The sequence below is a fragment of the Erinaceus europaeus genome, chromosome 15 (genome assembly GCF_950295315.1).
Source record: "Erinaceus europaeus chromosome 15, mEriEur2.1, whole genome shotgun sequence".
Taxonomy (NCBI): Eukaryota; Metazoa; Chordata; class Mammalia; order Eulipotyphla; family Erinaceidae; genus Erinaceus; species Erinaceus europaeus.
The window spans coordinates 25,552,701-25,563,320 of record NC_080176.1 but is presented as its reverse complement, the minus strand read 5'-3'; the positions used below and the strand labels follow the sequence as shown (position 1 = coordinate 25,563,320).

The window sequence follows — 10,620 nt, the reverse complement described above, 5'->3', positions numbered from 1 at the left end:
AGTCTTCTCCTGAGTTTCCTGGTTAGATCTTTGTCCCCTGGTTTCCCTTCCTGTCGCTGCTCCAGATTCTGAGGGTAGTAGCAATGGAGACTCAGAGTTGCACTTGGTGAGTCTCTGGGGAGTCCTCTCCTCCCTTCAGCTGTCCCCTTGTTGGTGGAGCAGACTGGAGGTGGTGTCTCAACTGATAAACTGCTGAACTGTTAGCAGTCACTTAATCTCTCCTTAGTCCCCTCTCTCCTCTCTGTCACCAGCCACATGTGTTTGTACTCACGGGTGATTTACTGGGTTCCTGTGGTCATTCTAGTCCTGTCTTATTTCGGTCCCGGGTGGTCTCCTTTGGTATTCCTAGTTGATCCAGGAGAGGAGAGGAGAGGAGAGAAAGTGATCTGCTGCTCGTAGGTCCGCCTCCGGAAGTCAAATCCCTCCTATTGTCTCTTTGTATCTCTCCCATTCTATCTTCCCTTCCTATCTCAAATTTCTATCTGTCTCTATTCAATAATAAGAAAATAAAAATATTTTGAAAAAAGAATAGAAAGGAAAATGGGCAAAGTGGCCAGGCAGTGGTGCACCTGGTTAAGTGCACACACTACAATGTGCAAAGACCTAGACTCAAGCCCCACCTGTAGGGAGAAGCTTCACTAGTGGTGAAGCAGGGCTTCTTTCTGTCTCTCTTTCTCATTCTCTCCTTCCCCTCTCAAATTCTGTCTCTATCCCATAATAAATAAAAATATTTTTAAAAAATGGCCAAATATAAAATATGGATAGTTATAGAAATAATAGTCAACCCATATTGTGACCTTGGGAGAACTACTGCAGTTTCTATCTTTCTTTCTTTTTTTTAGCTTTTATTTTTTTATTAATGAGAAAGATAGGAGGAGAGAGAAAGAACCAGACATCACTGTGGCCCATGTGCTGCTGGAGACTGAACTCAGGACCTCATGCTTGAGAGTCCAAAGCTTTATCACTGTGCCACCTCCTGGACCACAACTACTGCAGTTACCAATGAAGGATGGGGACAGGAAACTCTGGTGGTGGGAACAGCGTGGAGTTTTACCTCTATTATCTCATAATTTTGTAAATCAATATTAAATCATGAATAAAAAAATTGGATCCAGTTGTTTCTATATATAATATTGCCTCGGTGACTGTTGCCACCCCACATTTTCCCTCTGTTTTCTTTCTTTCTTTCTTTTAAATAGTATTTTAAATATTTTATTTATTTATGAGAAAGATAGGAGAGAGCGAACCAGAGGAGAAAGGGGGTGGTAGAGAGGGAGAGAGATAATAGATACCTGCAGACTTGCTTGTGCAGCATCCTTTCCCTCCATTGGTGGGGACCAGGGGCTCGACCAGTATTCTTACTCGGGTCCTTTTGCATAATACTATGTGCACCACCACCTACCCCCTAGGCTTTGTTTCCTGCAGTTTCCATTTGAAGAATATTGAAGACTACATAGTCTTTTTAAAAAATTATTTAAATTTTTATTTACTTATTTATTAATGAAAAAGATAGGAGAGACAGAACCAGACATCACTCTGGCACATGTGCTGCTGGGGATTGAACTTGGGACCTCATGCTTGAGAGACCAATGCTTTCTCCACTGCACCATCTCCCAGACTATAAGGGCTATATAGTCTTTACCCACTATGATTATGCTTAGTTGTGGATTTCTCAGTAAGCCAACATGATCAATCATCATGTTGCTGTAATCCATTATACACATGACACCCAAGAAGTGTTTGGGGGTGTAGCAGATGTTCATCAGATGTTTTGAGTTAAATTAACAAATTATAAGATTCCCAGCTGTCTTGGCTAGAAATACTACATTTTAGTGAGAATGTGAGCAACCGATAACAAACAGTATTTCTTTTTTGAGAGTGGTAATTCATTGAATTTACTCAGAGAATAAGTAATAGAATAAATCTAACACAGCAAGACCTACTAATATCTGAGTAGAGCTACAGTCAGAGACTAGCTCTACATGTCTGAGACGGGAGGGGATGAGCTGGCTCTGAGACTGAACTAGAACTAAATAAGGGAAGTTATGGGTGTGCTGTTTTCTTATTTTACTTGTATCTAAAATCTGTTCATGTTTTTACATTAAAGTAGTTTATGAAATTGGAGTAAGTGATGTGTGGGAAATACGAGTATATGGTATGACTTCATTCCTCTACTTCTTTCTTTCTTTCTTTTTCTTTTTTTTTAGATTTCTTTACCAGGGAATTAATGGTTTAGAGTCAACAGTAAAATAAAATACAATAGTTTGTACATGTGTACCATTTTTCAGTTTTCCACATAACAATCCAAACCCAACTAGGTTCTGTCTTCCAGTACTGGAACCCCTCCGCCCCAATAACTTCTTTTTTTAAAAAAAAAGCATTTTCTTTATATATATATATGTATATATATATATTTCCCTTTTTGTTGCCCTTGTTTTATTGTTGTAGTTATTATTGTTATTGTTATTGATGTCATTGTTGGATAGGACAGAGAGAAATGGAGAGAGTAGGGAAAGACAGAGGGGGGAGGGAAAGACACCTGCAGACCTGCTTCACTGCCTGTGAAGCGACTCCCCTGCAGGTGGGGAACTGGGGGCTCGAACCGGGATCCTTATGCCAGTCCTTGCACTTTGTGCCATGTGCACTTAACCCGCTGTGCTACTGCCCAACTCCCTGTGTTCTGTGGGCATGGGAACTAGTTATCACTTTTCTCAAAAATGTTGACTGGAATGTGGCTAAGGAGATTTGTATTCTAAGATGAAAATCTAATGAGGGACTCTAAGAGTTGTTTCTTTCCATGGTTAATTGATCCTTGGAGAAGATATCCCCTTGTTATCTTCAGAGTCATAGTCCTCCACATATCTCCTTCCTTATGAACTAACTTTAAATTAAACCCATTGGGATTGCTAATCTCAAGACACACACAGTGAGTCTAATTGGCATCTTGAGGACTGGTTTCTAGAAGAGATTTGGATGTGTCTTGTGGGTTGGGATCTGATGCAATATATTTAGTGTCTACAGCTTGCTACAGTGACATCATAGGTCCTCTGTGTTCAGGGCTGTGTCATTTCTTACAGACACTGCTCCTCTTCCCATCACTGGATGATTGGTTCCAGTCAGGACAAGTCTGTCTTTATTGTAGCCCCTGGGATTCCTGTTGTGAAATCATTCATGAATCCCACAAGGGCCTGGTTCTAAAAGTATCAGTGTAGAACCAAAGTCATCTACTAAGTAGGGAAGGAGGGGTGAAGCTCAGAAAAGAGTGCCTTGAGTGATCAAACATTATAATATCCTGAACAGATAGATAAGAGTTGACTTTGATGTTTGAGTTGGTGCTAAGGGTAATTTCTTTTTTTTAAAAAAATTTTAATTGGGAGTCGGGTGGTAGTACAGTGGGTTAAGCGCACATGGACCAGCATAAGGATCCCGGTTTGAGCCCCTGGCTCTCCACCTGCAGGGGAGTTGCCTCACAGGTGGTGAAGCAGGTCTGCTGGCATCTATCTTTCTCTCCCTCTCTCTTTCTTCCCCTCCTCTCTCCATTTCTTTCTATCCTATCCAATAACGATGACATCAACAACAATAACTACAACAACAATGGAAACAACAAGGGCAACAAAAAAGAAATAAAAAAATTTAATTGAGGGGGTTAGTGCTTTACAATGCAATCATTGACATACGCATACAATTTCATTATATTATAGCTCCCCCCTCCCATTTTCTTCCTATAGACCCTCCTCTGCCCTCCCCAGAGTCCTTTGCTTTGGTGCAATACATCATGTTCAGTCAATGTTTCACTTTGTGCTCTCCCTCCCTAAAAGTAGTTTTATAATCAGGTGACAATTATGAACAATCCTCTTGCCCAAGTTCTCATTGTCATTTTGGGATGGAGAGGTGACTCAGCTAGATGGTAGCAACTCAGTTTCTACTTGCTAGTCAGGACCAATCACACAAATCTTTTTGACTTGACTTTGAGAGGAGGAGCCCAAAGTGCCAGGACTGCAATATCAACTCACCTTAAAGTAAAATTTCTTGGCCAGGGATAGATAGCATAAGTTATATAAACTCTCATGTCTGAGGCTTCAAAGTCCCAGATTCAGTCTCCCATACCACCATAAACCAGACCTAAGAAGTAAAAAAAAAAAAATCCTGGGTGTCCGGTGGTAGTGCAGTGGGTTAAGCACAGGGACTGGCCTAAGGATCCCCGGTTCGAGCCCCCCACTCCCCATCTGCAGGGGGAATTGCTTCACGGTCTGTAGGTGTCTATCTTTTTCTCCCATTCTCTGTCTTCCCCTCCTCTCTCAGTTTCTCTCTGTTCTACTCAACAAGAACAATAGAAATGACAACAACAATAATAATGACAAACAACAAGGGTAACAAAATGGGAAAAATGGCCTCTAGGAGCTGTGGATTCGTGATGCAGGCACCGAGTCCCACCAATAACCCTGGAGGAAAAAAAAAGAAAATATGTTCATTTCTACTTCCTATTTCCCCAGGGAATGAGAAATCAGATACATGGTAGAAGAACGAGACTGCTCTGGCTGACTTCTTCCTTGAAGGACTCTTTAATGACTCCCTCACCCATGTCTTTCACATCTCCTTGACCGTGGTGGTCTTCCTGAGGCAGTAAGTGGCAACACTCTTACCACTCTCCTCATCTGTGCTGACCCCAGGTTCCACACCCCCATGTACCCCCTGCTCAGCCAGCTCTCCCTCATGGATCTGATTTATGTCACCACCACCCCCAAGATGGCTGCCAACTTCCTCTCTGGAAGGAAGTCCATCTCCTTTGTGGGCTGTGTAATCCAGCACTTGCTTTATTTGTCTGTGGGGGCTGCTGAATGTATTCTTCTAACTGATGTCCTATGATCGCTATGTGGTCATCTGCCACCCACTGTGTTATACTGTTCTCATGAGCGGAAGGTGACAGTTGTGATTGATGCCATTTTGTGGTTGGAAGGATTCACAGACTCCCTAATTCACATGTCCATCCTGATGTACTTCCCTTTCTGTGGAGACTGAAAAATCTACCATACTACTGTGAGCTTCCAGCAGTCATGCAGTTGGTATGTGGAGATGTCACTGTATACAAGTCTGCAATGCACATCACCACCATTATATTTCTCCTCATCCCCATCCTCCTGGTCTCTGCATCCTATGCCTTCATCCTCTGCAGTGTCATTCAGATGCGATCTGCTGGGAGTAAGAGAAATGCCTTTGCCCCTTGTAGCTCTTACCTCACCGTGCTTTCTTTCTTATATGGTGCACATATCTTCTTTTATATGAAGCCTAGGTCCCAGCTCACTCTACTGCAAGACAGAGTTGGCTCTCTGTTCTATAGTATCATTACTCCCACCCTGAATCCTCTGATCTACACTCTCCAGAATAAGGATGTAGCCAAGCTGTGAGGAGACTTCTGGGGAGAGATTACATCATTCAATGACTGCAACTGAGATGCTCTGAGTATTACAGTAGAGAAGGAAGGCTCCTCAAATTGATGCAGATAAACTTCTAACCTTTTCAAGGGAGCAGATCTGATGCTCTGTGACTAGTGCAAAATTGAAGAGCTCACTCACAATTCCTATATTATAACTCATTCTCATGCATCTGAGCAACACATAATACTTTCATAGTTGACCCAGTTTGTCATAACAAAAAGATTGTGCATTTGATGGCATAAAATAGAAAATAAAGACCAGAGAGACAGTCCACCAGGTCAGGCATGTGTCATGCCATGTGTGTAGCCCAGGTTTGACTGTTAGGGCCACAGTGGAGGCACTGTAAGACCCCAGAGGGTGCTCTGGTGCTGTGATATCTCTGTGTTTTCTTTTGGTGTCTATCTCTGTATGAGAAGGCAGCCCAGAGCTATGATAGTGTGCAAGCATAAGGACACAGCTATGTAAAAAAAAAAAAAAGAAAACATCAAGCAATGTTTCTCTTGGTGTAAGAGACTGGGAAGTTCTAGAACAAACTTCTGGAAGATTCAGTGTCCACGAAGACCCATTTGTGGTTCTTAGATGGCAATTGGCTCAGATGGTGGGAGGGGTAGAAAGCTCTTTGGTGTCTTTGCTCTCATTCATGTCCTTATCTCTTCAATGTCCCCACCTACAAATATCACACAAATGTCTGGGCTTCAACACATAAATTTGAGGAGACACAATCATGCAGCCTATGGCAAGTCTGTTTCAGTTAGTAGTGATAGACTTAGACATTGGGGTCCTGGTACATGATAGTGCAAAAGGACCTCAGTTGGGTGAAAGTGTTCTGTCAGGGGGACATGAGAAATTGGGCCCATATAGCAACAAAATGGAGGACCCCCCAACTCTTCATCTATACTATTCCAAGCCTTTAAGTTCATGATTGATAAACAATTTGTTTGGCTTTGTATGATAACTCTCTTTTCAGCCACCCACCAGGTTCCAGATGTTAGCATGATGCCAACCAGACTTCCCTGGATGGACAACCCACCAGTGTGTTCTGGAGCTCTGCTTCCCCAGAGCCCTACCTTACTAGGGAAAGAGAGAGGCAGGCTGGGAGTATGGATCGACCTGTCAACGCCCATGTTCAGTGGGGAAGCAGACATCACTCTGGTAGATGTGTTGCCAGGGATCTAACTCAGGACCTCATGCTTCAGAGTCCAATGCTTTATTCACTTTATTCCTCCTGGACGACTGAATGAGATCACTATTGTCTTACTACCCCAAGACATTAATGACAAATATAATATACAATAACTGATCTTTGGAGGCTTAGTGAATATAAAAGCAGCAATGAAGTAGATGACTTGGTAAGCTCACCTGCCTCAATTAAGTAGATTTAATTCCCTCAGAAGTAGAGGTTGACATCTCAGTGGATTTTCATCTCTCTGAGATGAACCACTTTCAAATATTCTATGATCAGGATTCAGACATCCAGCATAAGTTTGGACACTTTTACACATTGTGACACTTTTAACTTTCCTTGCTAAATTGGATGTCACTCATCTCTTTTTCTTGCTTACCTGTCCTGGTTAAAATATCTGGTGCCTTGTTTCTGTGTGACATATAAGAAACTGCCATCAATTCCTATATCATGAAGCTTCCCCCCATTTTCTTTTTTTTTAAATTTATTTCTTTATTGGAGAATTAATGTTTTACATTCAACAGTAAATACAATAGTTTGTACATGCATAACATTCCCCAGTTTCCCATTTAACAATACAACCCCCACTATGTCATTTATCATCCTTCATGGACCTGTATTCTCCCCACCCACCCACCCTAGAGTCTTTTACTTGGGTGCAATATGCCAATTCCATTTCAGGTTCTACTTGTGTTTTCTTTTCTGATCTTGTTTTTCAACTTCTGCCTGAGATTGAGATCATCCCATATTCATCCTTCTGTTTCTGACTTATTTCACTCAACATGATTTTTTCAAGGTCCATCCAAGATCAGCTGAAAACGGTGAAGTCACCATTTTTTTTTTTACAGCTGAGTAGTATTCCACTGTGTCTATATACCACAACTTGCTCAGCCACTCATCTGTTGTTGGACACCTGGGTTGATTCCAGGTTTTGGCTATTACAAATTGTGCTGCCAAGAACATATGTGTACACAGATCTTTTTGGATGGATGTGTTGGGTTCCTTAGGATATATCCCCAGGAGGGGAATTGCAGGGTCATAGGGTAGGTCCATTTCTAGCCTTCTGAGAGTTCTCCAGACTGTTCTTCACAGAGGTTGGACCAATTGACATTCCCACCAGCAGTGCAGGAGGGTTCCTTTGACCCCACACGCTCTCCAGCATTTGCTGCTGTTACCTTTTCTGATGTATGACATTCTCACAGGAGTGAAGTATTATCTTGATTTGCATTTTTATGACAATCAGAGACTTGGAGCATTTTTTCATGTGTTTCTCGGCCTTTTGGATCTCCTCTGTGGTGAACATTCAGTCCAAGTCCTCCCCCCATTTTTGGATGGGGTTATTTGTTGTCTTGTTGTTGAATCTGGCAAGCTCTTTATTAAACTGGTTATTAAACTCTTATCTGATGTATGACATGTAAAGATCTTCTCCCATTCTGTGATGGATCTCTTGGTTTGGGTAGTGGTTTCTTTTGCTGTGAAGAAGCTTTTTAATTTGATGTAGTCCCATAGGTTTATACTTGCCTTAGTCTTCTTCGTAATTGGATTTGTTTCATTGAAGATGTCTTTAAAATTTATGCGGAAAAGAGTTCTGCCAATATTTTCCTCTAAGTATTTGATAGTTTGTGGTCTAACATCCAAGTCCTTGATCCACTTGGAATTTACTTTTGTATTTGGTGAAATACAGTGATTCAGTTTCATTCTTCTGCATGTTTCAACCCATTGTTCCCAACACCATTTGTTGAAGAGACTCTGCTTTCCCCATGTAATAGTCTGGGCCCCTTTGTCAAAGATTAGATGTCCATAGGTGTGGGGCCTCATTTCTGGGCTCTCAATTCTATTCCACTGGTCAGTGTGTCTATTCATGTTCCAGTACCAAGCAGTTTTGATGACAATGGCCCTATAATACAGTTTGAGTTCTGGGAGTGTGATGCCTCCAGTTCTGTTCTTTTTTCTCAAGATTGTTGGGCAATTCTAGGTCTTTTCTGGTTTCAGATAAACATTTGTAGCATTTTTTCTATTCTCCTAAAAAATGTACTTGGGATCTTGATGGGGATAGCATTAAATTTGTAGATGGCTCTGGGTAATATATTCATTTTGATGATGTTAATTCTTCCAACCCATGAACATGGAATATCTTTCCACTTCTTTGTGTCTTTTTCAATTTCTTTGAGTAGTGACTCATAATTTTTAGTATACAAGTCTTTCACTTCTTTGGTTAGATTTACTCCTAGATATTTTATTGTTTTTGTTGCTATAGAAAAAGGAACTGATTTCTGGATTTCAATTTCTTCTAACTTAGTGTTTGCATAGAGGAATGCCACTGACTTTTGAATGTTAATTTTGTAGCCTGACACCTTACTGTATTTCCTGATGATTTCCAAAAGCTTCTTGCTGGATTCCTTAGGTTTTTCTGTGTATACTATCATGTCATCTGCAAATAAGGAGAGTTTGACTTCTTCTCTTCCAATCTGTATGCCTTTAATTCCTTGCTCCTGCCTGATTGCTATGGCAAGAACTTCCAACACTATGTTGAATAGTAATGGTGATAGTGGGCAGCCCTGTCTAGTACCTGATCTGAGTGGAAATGCTTCCAGTTTTTCACCATTGAGTATGATGTTGGCTGTAGGTTTGCTATATATAGACTCCACTATCTTCAGGAATTTTCCATCTATTCCTATTTTTTGTAGTGTTTTGATCATAAAGGGATGTTGTATTTTGTCAAAGGTTTTCTCTGCATCTATTGATATGACCATGTGGTTTTTGGTCTTGCTTTTGTTGATGTGGTGGATCACATTGATTTACGTATATTAAACCAACTTTGCATGCCTGGGATAAACCCCACTTGGTCATGATGAACAATCTTTTTGATATACTGCTGTATTCGGTTGGCTAGAATTTTGTTCAATATTTTTGCATCTATGTTCATCAGAGATATTGGTCTGTAGTTTTCTTTTTTGGTTGTGTCCCTGTCTGATTTTGGTATCAGGGTGATGTTGGCTTCATAGAAGCTGGCAGGGAGTATTCCAGTGTCTTCAATCTTCTGGAAGACTTTTAAAAGTAGAGATATTAGTTCTTCTTTGAAGGTTTTGTAGAATTCATTTGTAAAACCATCTGGTCCAGGACTTTTATTTTTGGGGAGATTTTTGATAACTGTTTCAATTTCATTAGCTGTGATGAGCCTGTTCATGTAATCCACTTCCTCTTTACTTAGTTTTGGAAGTTGGTAGGTATCTAGGAAATAGTCCATTTCTTCCAGGTTATCTAGCTTGGTGGCATATAGCTGTTCATAGAAGCCTCGCATGATATGTTGAATTTCTGCAGTGTCTGTTGTGATATCTCCTCTTTCATTTACTATCCGATTTATTTGGGTCTTCTCCTTTTTTTGTTTTGTGAGTCTGCCTAAAGGTTTGTCGATTTTGTTCACTCTTTCGAAGAACCAACATTTACTTTCATTGATCTTTTGTATGGTTTTCCTATTCTCAATGTTATTTATTTCTGCCCTAACTTTACTGATTTCTGTCCTTCTGGTTGCTTTAGGGTTCCTTTGTTGTTGTTCTTCTAGGTCTTTGAGATGTGCAATCAGGCTGTTTATTTGTGCCTTTTCTTGTTTCCTAATGTGTGCTTGTATAGCTATGAACTTCCCTCTTAGGACTGCTTTAGCTGTGTCCCAAATATTTTGATAGCTTGTGTCTTCATTTTCATTGAACTCTCGAAACATTTTGATTTCTTCCTTGATTTCCTCTTTGACCCAGAAGTTGTTAAGAAGTGTACTGTTGAGCTTCCACATTTTGGGACTGTTACTAATCTTTTGTTGATTGTTAAGTGTTAGTTTAATTCCACTGTGGTCTGAGAAGATGCTTGGGATGATTTCAGTGCTCTTGAATTGGCTGATGCTGTCTTTGTGGCCTAACATATGGTCTATCCTTGAGAATGACCCATGTGGCTTTGAGTAAAATGTGTATTCCAGTTTCTTGGGATGAATGACTCTGAAAATGTCCAATA

At 40.7% G+C, this 10,620-nt stretch overlaps 1 pseudogene; it reads left to right on the top strand.

The window, feature by feature from the left end:
* The first annotated feature begins 2,131 nt into the window (after nucleotides 1-2,131).
* On the top strand, nucleotides 2,132-5,512 carry LOC132533002 (olfactory receptor 2AE1-like; annotated as a pseudogene).
* The last annotated feature ends 5,108 nt before the right edge of the window (nucleotides 5,513-10,620 follow it).